General features: G+C 49.7%; 4 non-coding genes across 4 annotated transcripts; 3 read left to right on the top strand and 1 right to left on the bottom strand.

The window, feature by feature from the left end:
• Positions 1-178: 178 nt before the first annotated feature.
• trnav-cac (transfer RNA valine (anticodon CAC)) lies at positions 179-251 on the bottom strand. Its single transcript has one exon. It is a non-coding gene; the product is annotated as a tRNA-Val (tRNA).
• A 5,759-nt stretch (positions 252-6,010) lies between these two features.
• On the top strand, positions 6,011-6,082 carry trnad-guc (transfer RNA aspartic acid (anticodon GUC)). The gene has a single exon. It is a non-coding gene; the product is annotated as a tRNA-Asp (tRNA).
• Positions 6,083-7,574: 1,492 nt separating this feature from the next.
• Positions 7,575-7,646, top strand: trnad-guc (transfer RNA aspartic acid (anticodon GUC)). The gene has a single exon. It is a non-coding gene; the product is annotated as a tRNA-Asp (tRNA).
• A 6,297-nt stretch (positions 7,647-13,943) lies between these two features.
• On the top strand, positions 13,944-14,015 carry trnad-guc (transfer RNA aspartic acid (anticodon GUC)). The gene has a single exon. It is a non-coding gene; the product is annotated as a tRNA-Asp (tRNA).

Below are 14,015 nucleotides of genomic sequence, written 5' to 3'. Positions count from 1 at the left end.
TTGATTGACCAAAACTGCAAAACGGCATGTCCTTGTGCCCAAATGATTAGCTTCCCTGATGACGAGAAGAACCAGGACTCTACTAACGTGTTCCCAGTGCTACACATTGTGGGGTTGTCTGATGGTTTGGCTGACAACAGTTTGATTTTCACACTCACCAATAATAAGCAAACAAGTGTGTTTCCGCCCGGTTTCGAACCGGGGACCTTTCGCGTGTGAGGCGAACGTGATAACCACTACACTACGGAAACTCGCAGGGGTCCTGTCCCTGCAGGTGCACGCGTTCATGCACCTCCTCACTGAATCGCAAGGCTTGCGGGACGAAACATTCAGCGGCGATAAAAGAGCCTGAAGACTTCAGTACTGTAAGTTCAAAAGCAATGGAAGTAGGAAAATCTATGGAAACATTGACTCTTTGAGTGGGGACGCTAGTGCCTGTATGTTGTCTTCCCTGTCAAGTAGAACGTATTAAGTACGCAGTGGTATACGGTAGCAGCGTTGTTTTCTTTTTGTGCGTGTGTTTTGTCCAATTTCATTTGGTCTGTTTTACTGATAATTTGACTAAACAGTTCAGTGCAAGCGTGAAGAGCGAAAGCTGTTTCCGCCCGGTTTCGAACCGGGGACCTTTCGCGTGTTAGGCGAACGTGATGACCACTACACTACGGAAACGGCGCTAAGCAGGGTGCATGTGCACACGTACAGCGGAAAGCACCTCAATACCGAATCGCAAACGTTGCCAATGCCAGAAAACATTTTTAAATGTTAAGGATAGGTTTCGTGGACATTTCATAACCATCAATGGTTCTAATTGCAAACGTTTCCAAAAAAAGCCAATGGAATCCATGAACTCCCCATATACGGACAGTTTCTCAAATGCCCGACCACAGAGGAGAATACTTTGGATCGTTGTTACACTGCAATGGATGGTGCATATCACGCCATCCCCTGCGCAGTGCAGGGCCACCCTTCCCGCGGCATGGTCCACCTCATCGCTGCATGCGAGCCGAAATTGGAGCTCTCTAGGCTTGTGCTGAGGATACCAAAGAAGTGGAACAGTGAGGCTGTGGAGGATCTTCGTGCCTGCCTAGAAGGGCGGTGAAACGACTGTACTTTGGGAGTCTTCAACAGCAGCGGCGCACTAACGACGCTGCTTTCTTCTGGAGAGGTGTAAACGACTGTACTCTGAGAGTCTTCAACAGCAGCTCCGCACTAACGAGCCTGCTTCCTTCAGACAGATCACCAACTACAAACCTCAAGCCCACCAAGCCGTTGACGACTTGCGCCAGGCCAATGACCAGGATGAGTTCTACTGCTGTTCTGCTGTGCTGTCCTTTCGCTTCCTGGCCAACAGGACCTCAATTGGTAGCCGATCATCAGCTGAACATTAGCAAAAATGCGTCACTGTCCTTCAGCGGAAACGCTTCCCAGTAAGTCTCGGCGTATTCTCGGTAACCGCTGAAACGGCCCATGCAGCCCGCTCACAATGCAAAACTGTGGATGAGTCGGTCCTCGTTAGTATAGTAGACAGTATCTCCGCCTGTCACTCGGAAGACCGGGGTTCGATTCAGCGGCGATAAAAGAGCCTGAAGACTTCAGTACTGTAAGTTCAAAAGCAATGGAAGTAGGAAAATCTATGGAAACATTGACTCTTTGAGTGGGGACGCTAGTGCCTGTATGTTGTCTTCCCTGTCAAGTAGAACGTATTAAGTACGCAGTGGTATACGGTAGCAGCGTTGTTTTCTTTTTGTGCGTGTGTTTTGTCCAATTTCATTTGGTCTGTTTTACTGATAATTTGACTAAAAAGTTCAGTGCAAGCGTGAAGAGCGAAAGCTGTTTCCGCCCGGTTTCGAACCGGGGACCTTTCGCGTGTTAGACGAACGTGATGACCACTACACTACGGAAACGGCGCTAAGCAGGGTGCATGTGCACACGTACAGCGGAAAGCACCTCAATACCGAATCGCAAACGTTGCCAATGCCAGAAAACATTTTTAAATGTTAAGGATAGGTTTCGTGGACATTTCATAACCATCAATGGTTCTAATTGCAAACGTTTCCAAAAAAAGCCAATGGAATCCATGAACTCCCCATATACGGACAGTTTCTCAAATGCCCGACCACAGTGGAGAATACTTTGGATCGTTGTTACACTGCAATGGATGGTGCATATCACGCCATCCCCTGCGCAGTGCAGGGCCACCCTTCCCGCGGCATGGTCCACCTCATCGCTGCATGCGAGTCGAAATTGGAGCTCTCTAGGCTTGTGCTGAGGATACCAAAGAAGTGGAACAGTGAGGCTGTGGAGGATCTTCGTGCCTGCCTAGAAGGGCGGTGAAACGACTGTACTTTGGGAGTCTTCAACAGCAGCGGCGCACTAACGACGCTGCTTTCCTCTGGAGAGGTGTAAACGACTGTACTCTGAGAGTCTTCAACAGCAGCTCCGCACTAACGAGCCTGCTTCCTTCAGACAGATCACCAACTACAAACCTCAAGCCCACCAAGCCGTTGACGACTTGCGCCAGGCCAATGACCAGGATGAGTTCTACTGCTGTTCTGCTGTGCTGTCCTTTCGCTTCCTGGCCAACAGGACCTCAATTGGTAGCCGATCATCAGCTGAACATTAGCAAAAATGCGTCACTGTCCTTCAGCGGAAACGCTTCCCAGTAAGTCTCGGCGTATTCTCGGTAACCGCTGAAACGGCCCATGCAGCCCGCTCACAATGCAAAACCGTGGACGAGTCGGTCCTCGTTAGTATAGTGGACAGTATCTCCGCCTGTCACGCGGAAGACCGGGGTTCGATTCCCCGACGGGGATAGCTTTGTTTTCTACCAGCTACTGATGATTGATTGACCAAAACTGCAAAACGGCAGCATGAGACATGTCCTTGTGCCCAAATGATTAGCTTCCCTGATGACGAGAAGAACCAGGACTCTACTAACGTGTTCCCAGTGCTACACATTGTGGGGTTGTCTGATGGTTTGGCTGACAACAGTTTGATTTTCACACTCACCAATAATAAGCAAACAAGTGTGTTTCCGCCCGGTTTCGAACCGGGGACCTTTCGCGTGTGAGGCGAACGTGATAACCACTACACTACGGAAACTCGCAGGGGTCCTGTCCCTGCAGGTGCACGCGTTCATGCACCTCCTCACTGAATCGCAAGGCTTGCGGGACGAAACATTCAGCGGCGATAAAAGAGCCTGAAGACTTCAGTACTGTAAGTTCAAAAGCAATGGAAGTAGGAAAATCTATGGAAACATTGACTCTTTGAGTGGGGACGCTAGTGCCTGTATGTTGTCTTCCCTGTCAAGTAGAACGTATTAAGTACGCAGTGGTATACGGTAGCAGCGTTGTTTTCTTTTTGTGCGTGTGTTTTGTCCAATTTCATTTGGTCTGTTTTACTGATAATTTGACTAAACAGTTCAGTGCAAGCGTGAAGAGCGAAAGCTGTTTCCGCCCGGTTTCGAACCGGGGACCTTTCGCGTGTGAGGCGAACGTGATAACCACTACACTACGGAAACTCGCAGGGGTCCTGTCCCTGCAGGTGCACGCGTTCATGCACCTCCTCACTGAATCGCAAGGCTTGCGGGACGAAACATTCAGCGGCGATAAAAGAGCCTGAAGACTTCAGTACTGTAAGTTCAAAAGCAATGGAAGTAGGAAAATCTATGGAAACATTGACTCTTTGAGTGGGGACGCTAGTGCCTGTATGTTGTCTTCCCTGTCAAGTAGAACGTATTAAGTACGCAGTGGTATACGGTAGCAGCGTTGTTTTCTTTTTGTGCGTGTGTTTTGTCCAATTTCATTTGGTCTGTTTTACTGATAATTTGACTAAACAGTTCAGTGCAAGCGTGAAGAGCGAAAGCTGTTTCCGCCCGGTTTCGAACCGGGGACCTTTCGCGTGTTAGGCGAACGTGATGACCACTACACTACGGAAACGGCGCTAAGCAGGGTGCATGTGCACACGTACAGCGGAAAGCACCTCAATACCGAATCGCAAACGTTGCCAATGCCAGAAAACATTTTTAAATGTTAAGGATAGGTTTCGTGGACATTTCATAACCATCAATGGTTCTAATTGCAAACGTTTCCAAAAAAAGCCAATGGAATCCATGAACTCCCCATATACGGACAGTTTCTCAAATGCCCGACCACAGAGGAGAATACTTTGGATCGTTGTTACACTGCAATGGATGGTGCATATCACGCCATCCCCTGCGCAGTGCAGGGCCACCCTTCCCGCGGCATGGTCCACCTCATCGCTGCATGCGAGCCGAAATTGGAGCTCTCTAGGCTTGTGCTGAGGATACCAAAGAAGTGGAACAGTGAGGCTGTGGAGGATCTTCGTGCCTGCCTAGAAGGGCGGTGAAACGACTGTACTTTGGGAGTCTTCAACAGCAGCGGCGCACTAACGACGCTGCTTTCTTCTGGAGAGGTGTAAACGACTGTACTCTGAGAGTCTTCAACAGCAGCTCCGCACTAACGAGCCTGCTTCCTTCAGACAGATCACCAACTACAAACCTCAAGCCCACCAAGCCGTTGACGACTTGCGCCAGGCCAATGACCAGGATGAGTTCTACTGCTGTTCTGCTGTGCTGTCCTTTCGCTTCCTGGCCAACAGGACCTCAATTGGTAGCCGATCATCAGCTGAACATTAGCAAAAATGCGTCACTGTCCTTCAGCGGAAACGCTTCCCAGTAAGTCTCGGCGTATTCTCGGTAACCGCTGAAACGGCCCATGCAGCCCGCTCACAATGCAAAACTGTGGATGAGTCGGTCCTCGTTAGTATAGTAGACAGTATCTCCGCCTGTCACTCGGAAGACCGGGGTTCGATTCAGCGGCGATAAAAGAGCCTGAAGACTTCAGTACTGTAAGTTCAAAAGCAATGGAAGTAGGAAAATCTATGGAAACATTGACTCTTTGAGTGGGGACGCTAGTGCCTGTATGTTGTCTTCCCTGTCAAGTAGAACGTATTAAGTACGCAGTGGTATACGGTAGCAGCGTTGTTTTCTTTTTGTGCGTGTGTTTTGTCCAATTTCATTTGGTCTGTTTTACTGATAATTTGACTAAACAGTTCAGTGCAAGCGTGAAGAGCGAAAGCTGTTTCCGCCCGGTTTCGAACCGGGGACCTTTCGCGTGTTAGGCGAACGTGATGACCACTACACTACGGAAACGGCGCTAAGCAGGGTGCATGTGCACACGTACAGCGGAAAGCACCTCAATACCGAATCGCAAACGTTGCCAATGCCAGAAAACATTTTTAAATGTTAAGGATAGGTTTCGTGGACATTTCATAACCATCAATGGTTCTAATTGCAAACGTTTCCAAAAAAAGCCAATGGAATCCATGAACTCCCCATATACGGACAGTTTCTCAAATGCCCGACCACAGAGGAGAATACTTTGGATCGTTGTTACACTGCAATGGATGGTGCATATCACGCCATCCCCTGCGCAGTGCAGGGCCACCCTTCCCGCGGCATGGTCCACCTCATCGCTGCATGCGAGCCGAAATTGGAGCGCTCTAGGCTTGTGCTGAGGATACCAAAGAAGTGGAACAGTGAGGCTGTGGAGGATCTTCGTGCCTGCCTAGAAGGGCGGTGAAACGACTGTACTTTGGGAGTCTTCAACAGCAGCGGCGCACTAACGACGCTGCTTTCTTCTGGAGAGGTGTAAACGACTGTACTCTGAGAGTCTTCAACAGCAGCGCCGCACTAACGAGCCTGCTTCCTTCAGACAGATCACCAACTACAAACCTCAAGCCCACCAAGCCGTTGACGACTTGCGCCAGGCCAATGACCAGGATGAGTTCTACTGCTGTTCTGCTGTGCTGTCCTTTCGCTTCCTGGCCAACAGGACCTCAATTGGTAGCCGATCATCAGCTGAACATTAGCAAAAATGCGTCACTGTCCTTCAGCGGAAACGCTTCCCAGTAAGTCTCGGCGTATTCTCGGTAAACGCTGAAACGGCCCATGCAGCCCGCTCACAATGCAAAACCATGGATGAGTCGGTCCTCGTTAGTATAGTGGACAGTATCTCCGCCTGTCACGCGGAAGACCGGGGTTCGATTCCCCGACGGGGAGAGCTTTGTTTTCTACCAGCTACTGATGATTGATTGACCAAAACTGCAAAACGGCATGTCCTTGTGCCCAAATGATTAGCTTCCCTGATGACGAGAAGAACCAGGACTCTACTAACGTGTTCCCAGTGCTACACATTGTGGGGTTGTCTGATGGTTTGGCTGACAACAGTTTGATTTTCACACTCACCAATAATAAGCAAACAAGTGTGTTTCCGCCCGGTTTCGAACCGGGGACCTTTCGCGTGTGAGGCGAACGTGATAACCACTACACTACGGAAACTCGCAGGGGTCCTCTCCCTGCAGGTGCACGTGTTCATGCACCTCCTCAAAAGAGCCTGAAGACTTCAGTACTGTAAGTTCAAAAGCAATGGAAGTAGGAAAATCTATGGAAACATTGACTCTTTGAGTGGGGACGCTAGTGCCTGTATGTTGTCTTCCCTGTCAAGTAGAACGTATTAAGTACGCAGTGGTATACGGTAGCAGCGTTGTTTTCTTTTTGTGCGTGTGTTTTGTCCAATTTCATTTGGTCTGTTTTACTGATAATTTGACTAAACAGTTCAGTGCAAGCGTGAAGAGCGAAAGCTGTTTCCGCCCGGTTTCGAACCGGGGACCTTTCGCGTGTTAGGCGAACGTGATGACCACTACACTACAGAAACGGCGCTAAGCAGGGTGCATGTGCACACGTACAGCGGAAAGCACCTCAATACCGAATCGCAAACGTTGCCAATGCCAGAAAACATTTTTAAATGTTAAGGATAGGTTTCGTGGACATTTCATAACCATCAATGGTTCTAATTGCAAACGTTTCCAAAAAAAGCCAATGGAATCCATGAACTCCCCATATACGGACAGTTTCTCAAATGCCCGACCACAGAGGAGAATACTTTGGATCGTTGTTACACTGCAATGGATGGTGCATATCACGCCATCCCCTGCGCAGTGCAGGGCCACCCTTCCCGCGGCATGGTCCACCTCATCGCTGCATGCGAGCCGAAATTGGAGCTCTCTAGGCTTGTGCTGAGGATACCAAAGAAGTGGAACAGTGAGGCTGTGGAGGATCTTCGTGCCTGCCTAGAAGGGCGGTGAAACGACTGTACTTTGGGAGTCTTCAACAGCAGCGGCGCACTAACGACGCTGCTTTCTTCTGGAGAGGTGTAAACGACTGTACTCTGAGAGTCTTCAACAGCAGCTCCGCACTAACGAGCCTGCTTCCTTCAGACAGATCACCAACTACAAACCTCAAGCCCACCAAGCCGTTGACGACTTGCGCCAGGCCAATGACCAGGATGAGTTCTACTGCTGTTCTGCTGTGCTGTCCTTTCGCTTCCTGGCCAACAGGACCTCAATTGGTAGCCGATCATCAGCTGAACATTAGCAAAAATGCGTCACTGTCCTTCAGCGGAAACGCTTCCCAGTAAGTCTCGGCGTATTCTCGGTAACCGCTGAAACGGCCCATGCAGCCCGCTCACAATGCAAAACCGTGGATGAGTCGGTCCTCGTTAGTATAGTGGACAGTATCTCCGCCTGTCACGCGGAAGACCGGGGTTCGATTCCCCGACGGGGAGAGCTTTGTTTTCTACCAGCTACTGATGATTGATTGACCAAAACTGCAAAACGGCATGTCCTTGTGCCCAAATGATTAGCTTCCCTGATGACGAGAAGAACCAGGACTCTACTAACGTGTTCCCAGTGCTACACATTGTGGGGTTGTCTGATGGTTTGGCTGACAACAGTTTGATTTTCACACTCACCAATAATAAGCAAACAAGTGTGTTTCCGCCCGGTTTCGAACCGGGGACCTTTCGCGTGTGAGGCGAACGTGATAACCACTACACTACGGAAACTCGCAGGGGTCCTGTCCCTGCAGGTGCACGCGTTCATGCACCTCCTCACTGAATCGCAAGGCTTGCGGGACGAAACATTCAGCGGCGATAAAAGAGCCTGAAGACTTCAGTACTGTAAGTTCAAAAGCAATGGAAGTAGGAAAATCTATGGAAACATTGACTCTTTGAGTGGGGACGCTAGTGCCTGTATGTTGTCTTCCCTGTCAAGTAGAACGTATTAAGTACGCAGTGGTATACGGTAGCAGCGTTGTTTTCTTTTTGTGCGTGTGTTTTGTCCAATTTCATTTGGTCTGTTTTACTGATAATTTGACTAAACAGTTCAGTGCAAGCGTGAAGAGCGAAAGCTGTTTCCGCCCGGTTTCGAACCGGGGACCTTTCGCGTGTTAGGCGAACGTGATGACCACTACACTACGGAAACGGCGCTAAGCAGGGTGCATGTGCACACGTACAGCGGAAAGCACCTCAATACCGAATCGCAAACGTTGCCAATGCCAGAAAACATTTTTAAATGTTAAGGATAGGTTTCGTGGACATTTCATAACCATCAATGGTTCTAATTGCAAACGTTTCCAAAAAAAGCCAATGGAATCCATGAACTCCCCATATACGGACAGTTTCTCAAATGCCCGACCACAGAGGAGAATACTTTGGATCGTTGTTACACTGCAATGGATGGTGCATATCACGCCATCCCCTGCGCAGTGCAGGGCCACCCTTCCCGCGGCATGGTCCACCTCATCGCTGCATGCGAGCCGAAATTGGAGCGCTCTAGGCTTGTGCTGAGGATACCAAAGAAGTGGAACAGTGAGGCTGTGGAGGATCTTCGTGCCTGCCTAGAAGGGCGGTGAAACGACTGTACTTTGGGAGTCTTCAACAGCAGCGGCGCACTAACGACGCTGCTTTCTTCTGGAGAGGTGTAAACGACTGTACTCTGAGAGTCTTCAACAGCAGCGCCGCACTAACGAGCCTGCTTCCTTCAGACAGATCACCAACTACAAACCTCAAGCCCACCAAGCCGTTGACGACTTGCGCCAGGCCAATGACCAGGATGAGTTCTACTGCTGTTCTGCTGTGCTGTCCTTTCGCTTCCTGGCCAACAGGACCTCAATTGGTAGCCGATCATCAGCTGAACATTAGCAAAAATGCGTCACTGTCCTTCAGCGGAAACGCTTCCCAGTAAGTCTCGGCGTATTCTCGGTAAACGCTGAAACGGCCCATGCAGCCCGCTCACAATGCAAAACCATGGATGAGTCGGTCCTCGTTAGTATAGTGGACAGTATCTCCGCCTGTCACGCGGAAGACCGGGGTTCGATTCGCTTTGTTTTCTACCAGCTACTGATGATTGATTGACCAAAACTGCAAAACGGCATGTCCTTGTGCCCAAATGATTAGCTTCCCTGATGACGAGAAGAACCAGGACTCTACTAACGTGTTCCCAGTGCTACACATTGTGGGGTTGTCTGATGGTTTGGCTGACAACAGTTTGATTTTCACACTCACCAATAATAAGCAAACAAGTGTGTTTCCGCCCGGTTTCGAACCGGGGACCTTTCGCGTGTGAGGCGAACGTGATAACCACTACACTACGGAAATTCGCAGGGGTCCTGTCCCTGCAGGTGCACGCGTTCATGCACCTCCTCACTGAATCGCAAGGCTTGCGGGACGAAACATTCAGCGGCGATAAAAGAGCCTGAAGACTTCAGTACTGTAAGTTCAAAAGCAATGGAAGTAGGAAAATCTATGGAAACATTGACTCTTTGAGTGGGGACGCTAGTGCCTGTATGTTGTCTTCCCTGTCAAGTAGAACGTATTAAGTACGCAGTGGTATACGGTAGCAGCGTTGTTTTCTTTTTGTGCGTGTGTTTTGTCCAATTTCATTTGGTCTGTTTTACTGATAATTTGACTAAACAGTTCAGTGCAAGCGTGAAGAGCGAAAGCTGTTTCCGCCCGGTTTCGAACCGGGGACCTTTCGCGTGTTAGGCGAACGTGATGACCACTACACTACGGAAACGGCGCTAAGCAGGGTGCATGTGCACACGTACAGCGGAAAGCACCTCAATACCGAATCGCAAACGTTGCCAATGCCAGAAAACATTTTTAAATGTTAAGGATAGGTTTCGTGGACATTTCATAACCATCAATGGTTCTAATTGCAAACGTTTCCAAAAAAAGCCAATGGAATCCATGAACTCCCCATATACGGACAGTTTCTCAAATGCCCGACCACAGAGGAGAATACTTTGGATCGTTGTTACACTGCAATGGATGGTGCATATCACGCCATCCCCTGCGCAGTGCAGGGCCACCCTTCCCGCGGCATGGTCCACCTCATCGCTGCATGCGAGCCGAAATTGGAGCGCTCTAGGCTTGTGCTGAGGATACCAAAGAAGTGGAACAGTGAGGCTGTGGAGGATCTTCGTGCCTGCCTAGAAGGGCGGTGAAACGACTGTACTTTGGGAGTCTTCAACAGCAGCGGCGCACTAACGACGCTGCTTTCTTCTGGAGAGGTGTAAACGACTGTACTCTGAGAGTCTTCAACAGCAGCGCCGCACTAACGAGCCTGCTTCCTTCAGACAGATCACCAACTACAAACCTCAAGCCCACCAAGCCGTTGATGACTTGCGCCAGGCCAATGACCAGGATGAGTTCTACTGCTGTTCTGCTGTGCTGTCCTTTCGCTTCCTGGCCAACAGGACCTCAATTGGTAGCCGATCATCAGCTGAACATTAGCAAAAATGCGTCACTGTCCTTCAGCGGAAACGCTTCCCAGTAAGTCTCGGCGTATTCTCGGTAAACGCTGAAACGGCCCATGCAGCCCGCTCACAATGCAAAACCATGGATGAGTCGGTCCTCGTTAGTATAGTGGACAGTATCTCCGCCTGTCACGCGGAAGACCGGGGTTCGATTCGCTTTGTTTTCTACCAGCTACTGATGATTGATTGACCAAAACTGCAAAACGGCATGTCCTTGTGCCCAAATGATTAGCTTCCCTGATGACGAGAAGAACCAGGACTCTACTAACGTGTTCCCAGTGCTACACATTGTGGGGTTGTCTGATGGTTTGGCTGACAACAGTTTGATTTTCACACTCACCAATAATAAGCAAACAAGTGTGTTTCCGCCCGGTTTCGAACCGGGGACCTTTCGCGTGTGAGGCGAACGTGATAACCACTACACTACGGAAATTCGCAGGGGTCCTGTCCCTGCAGGTGCACGCGTTCATGCACCTCCTCACTGAATCGCAAGGCTTGCGGGACGAAACATTCAGCGGCGATAAAAGAGCCTGAAGACTTCAGTACTGTAAGTTCAAAAGCAATGGAAGTAGGAAAATCTATGGAAACATTGACTCTTTGAGTGGGGACGCTAGTGCCTGTATGTTGTCTTCCCTGTCAAGTAGAACGTATTAAGTACGCAGTGGTATACGGTAGCAGCGTTGTTTTCTTTTTGTGCGTGTGTTTTGTCCAATTTCATTTGGTCTGTTTTACTGATAATTTGACTAAACAGTTCAGTGCAAGCGTGAAGAGCGAAAGCTGTTTCCGCCCGGTTTCGAACCGGGGACCTTTCGCGTGTTAGGCGAACGTGATGACCACTACACTACGGAAACGGCGCTAAGCAGGGTGCATGTGCACACGTACAGCGGAAAGCACCTCAATACCGAATCGCAAACGTTGCCAATGCCAGAAAACATTTTTAAATGTTAAGGATAGGTTTCGTGGACATTTCATAACCATCAATGGTTCTAATTGCAAACGTTTCCAAAAAAAGCCAATGGAATCCATGAACTCCCCATATACGGACAGTTTCTCAAATGCCCGACCACAGAGGAGAATACTTTGGATCGTTGTTACACTGCAATGGATGGTGCATATCACGCCATCCCCTGCGCAGTGCAGGGCCACCCTTCCCGCGGCATGGTCCACCTCATCGCTGCATGCGAGCCGAAATTGGAGCTCTCTAGGCTTGTGCTGAGGATACCAAAGAAGTGGAACAGTGAGGCTGTGGAGGATCTTCGTGCCTGCCTAGAAGGGCGGTGAAACGACTGTACTTTGGGAGTCTTCAACAGCAGCGGCGCACTAACGACGCTGCTTTCTTCTGGAGAGGTGTAAACGACTGTACTCTGAGAGTCTTCAACAGCAGCTCCGCACTAACGAGCCTGCTTCCTTCAGACAGATCACCAACTACAAACCTCAAGCCCACCAAGCCGTTGACGACTTGCGCCAGGCCAATGACCAGGATGAGTTCTACTGCTGTTCTGCTGTGCTGTCCTTTCGCTTCCTGGCCAACAGGACCTCAATTGGTAGCCGATCATCAGCTGAACATTAGCAAAAATGCGTCACTGTCCTTCAGCGGAAACGCTTCCCAGTAAGTCTCGGCGTATTCTCGGTAACCGCTGAAACGGCCCATGCAGCCCGCTCACAATGCAAAACCGTGGACGAGTCGGTCCTCGTTAGTATAGTGGACAGTATCTCTGCCTGTCACGCGGAAGACCGGGGTTCGATTCCCCGACGGGGAGAGCTTTGTTTTCTACCAGCTACTGATGATTGATTGACCAAAACTGCAAAACAAAACTGCAAAACGGCATGTCCTTGTGCCCAAATGATTAGCTTCCCTGATGACGAGAAGAACCAGGACTCTACTAACGTGTTCCCAGTGCTACACATTGTGGGGTTGTCTGATGGTTTGGCTGACAACAGTTTGATTTTCACACTCACCAATAATAAGCAAACAAGTGTGTTTCCGCCCAGTTTCGAACCGGGGACCTTTCGCGTGTGAGGCGAACGTGATAACCACTACACTACGGAAACTCGCAGGGGTCCTCTCCCTGCAGGTGCACGTGTTCATGCACCTCCTCAAAAGAGCCTGAAGACTTCAGTACTGTAAGTTCAAAAGCAATGGAAGTAGGAAAATCTATGGAAACATTGACTCTTTGAGTGGGGACGCTAGTGCCTGTATGTTGTCTTCCCTGTCAAGTAGAACGTATTAAGTACGCAGTGGTATACGGTAGCAGCGTTGTTTTCTTTTTGTGCGTGTGTTTTGTCCAATTTCATTTGGTCTGTTTTACTGATAATTTGACTAAACAGTTCAGTGCAAGCGTGAAGAGCGAAAGCTGTTTCCGCCCGGTTTCGAACCGGGGACCTTTCGCGTGTTAGGCGAACGTGATGACCACTACACTACGGAAACGGCGCTAAGCAGGGTGCATGTGCACACGTACAGCGGAAAGCACCTCAATACCGAATCGCAAACGTTGCCAATGCCAGAAAACATTTTTAAATGTTAAGGATAGGTTTCGTGGACATTTCATAACCATCAATGGTTCTAATTGCAAACGTTTCCAAAAAAAGCCAATGGAATCCATGAACTCCCCATATACGGACAGTTTCTCAAATGCCCGACCACAGAGGAGAATACTTTGGATCGTTGTTACACTGCAATGGATGGTGCATATCACGCCATCCCCTGCGCAGTGCAGGGCCACCCTTCCCGCGGCATGGTCCACCTCATCGCTGCATGCGAGCCGAAATTGGAGCTCTCTAGGCTTGTGCTGAGGATACCAAAGAAGTGGAACAGTGAGGCTGTGGAGGATCTTCGTGCCTGCCTAGAAGGGCGGTGAAACGACTGTACTTTGGGAGTCTTCAACAGCAGCGGCGCACTAACGACGCTGCTTTCTTCTGGAGAGGTGTAAACGACTGTACTCTGAGAGTCTTCAACAGCAGCTCCGCACTAACGAGCCTGCTTCCTTCAGACAGATCACCAACTACAAACCTCAAGCCCACCAAGCCGTTGACGACTTGCGCCAGGCCAATGACCAGGATGAGTTCTACTGCTGTTCTGCTGTGCTGTCCTTTCGCTTCCTGGCCAACAGGACCTCAATTGGTAGCCGATCATCAGCTGAACATTAGCAAAAATGCGTCACTGTCCTTCAGCGGAAACGCTTCCCAGTAAGTCTCGGCGTATTCTCGGTAACCGCTGAAACGGCCCATGCAGCCCGCTCACAATGCAAAAGCGTGGACGAGTCGGTCCTCGTTAGTATAGTGGACAGTATCTCCGCCTGTCACGCGGAAGACCGGGGTTCGATTCCCCGACGGGGAG

Source organism: Pagrus major, chromosome 22 (assembly GCF_040436345.1).
Source record: "Pagrus major chromosome 22, Pma_NU_1.0".
NCBI classification, from domain to species: Eukaryota; Metazoa; Chordata; class Actinopteri; order Spariformes; family Sparidae; genus Pagrus; species Pagrus major.
The sequence above is the reverse complement of the archived record's forward strand: the minus strand, read 5'-3'. Positions and strand labels throughout refer to the sequence as shown.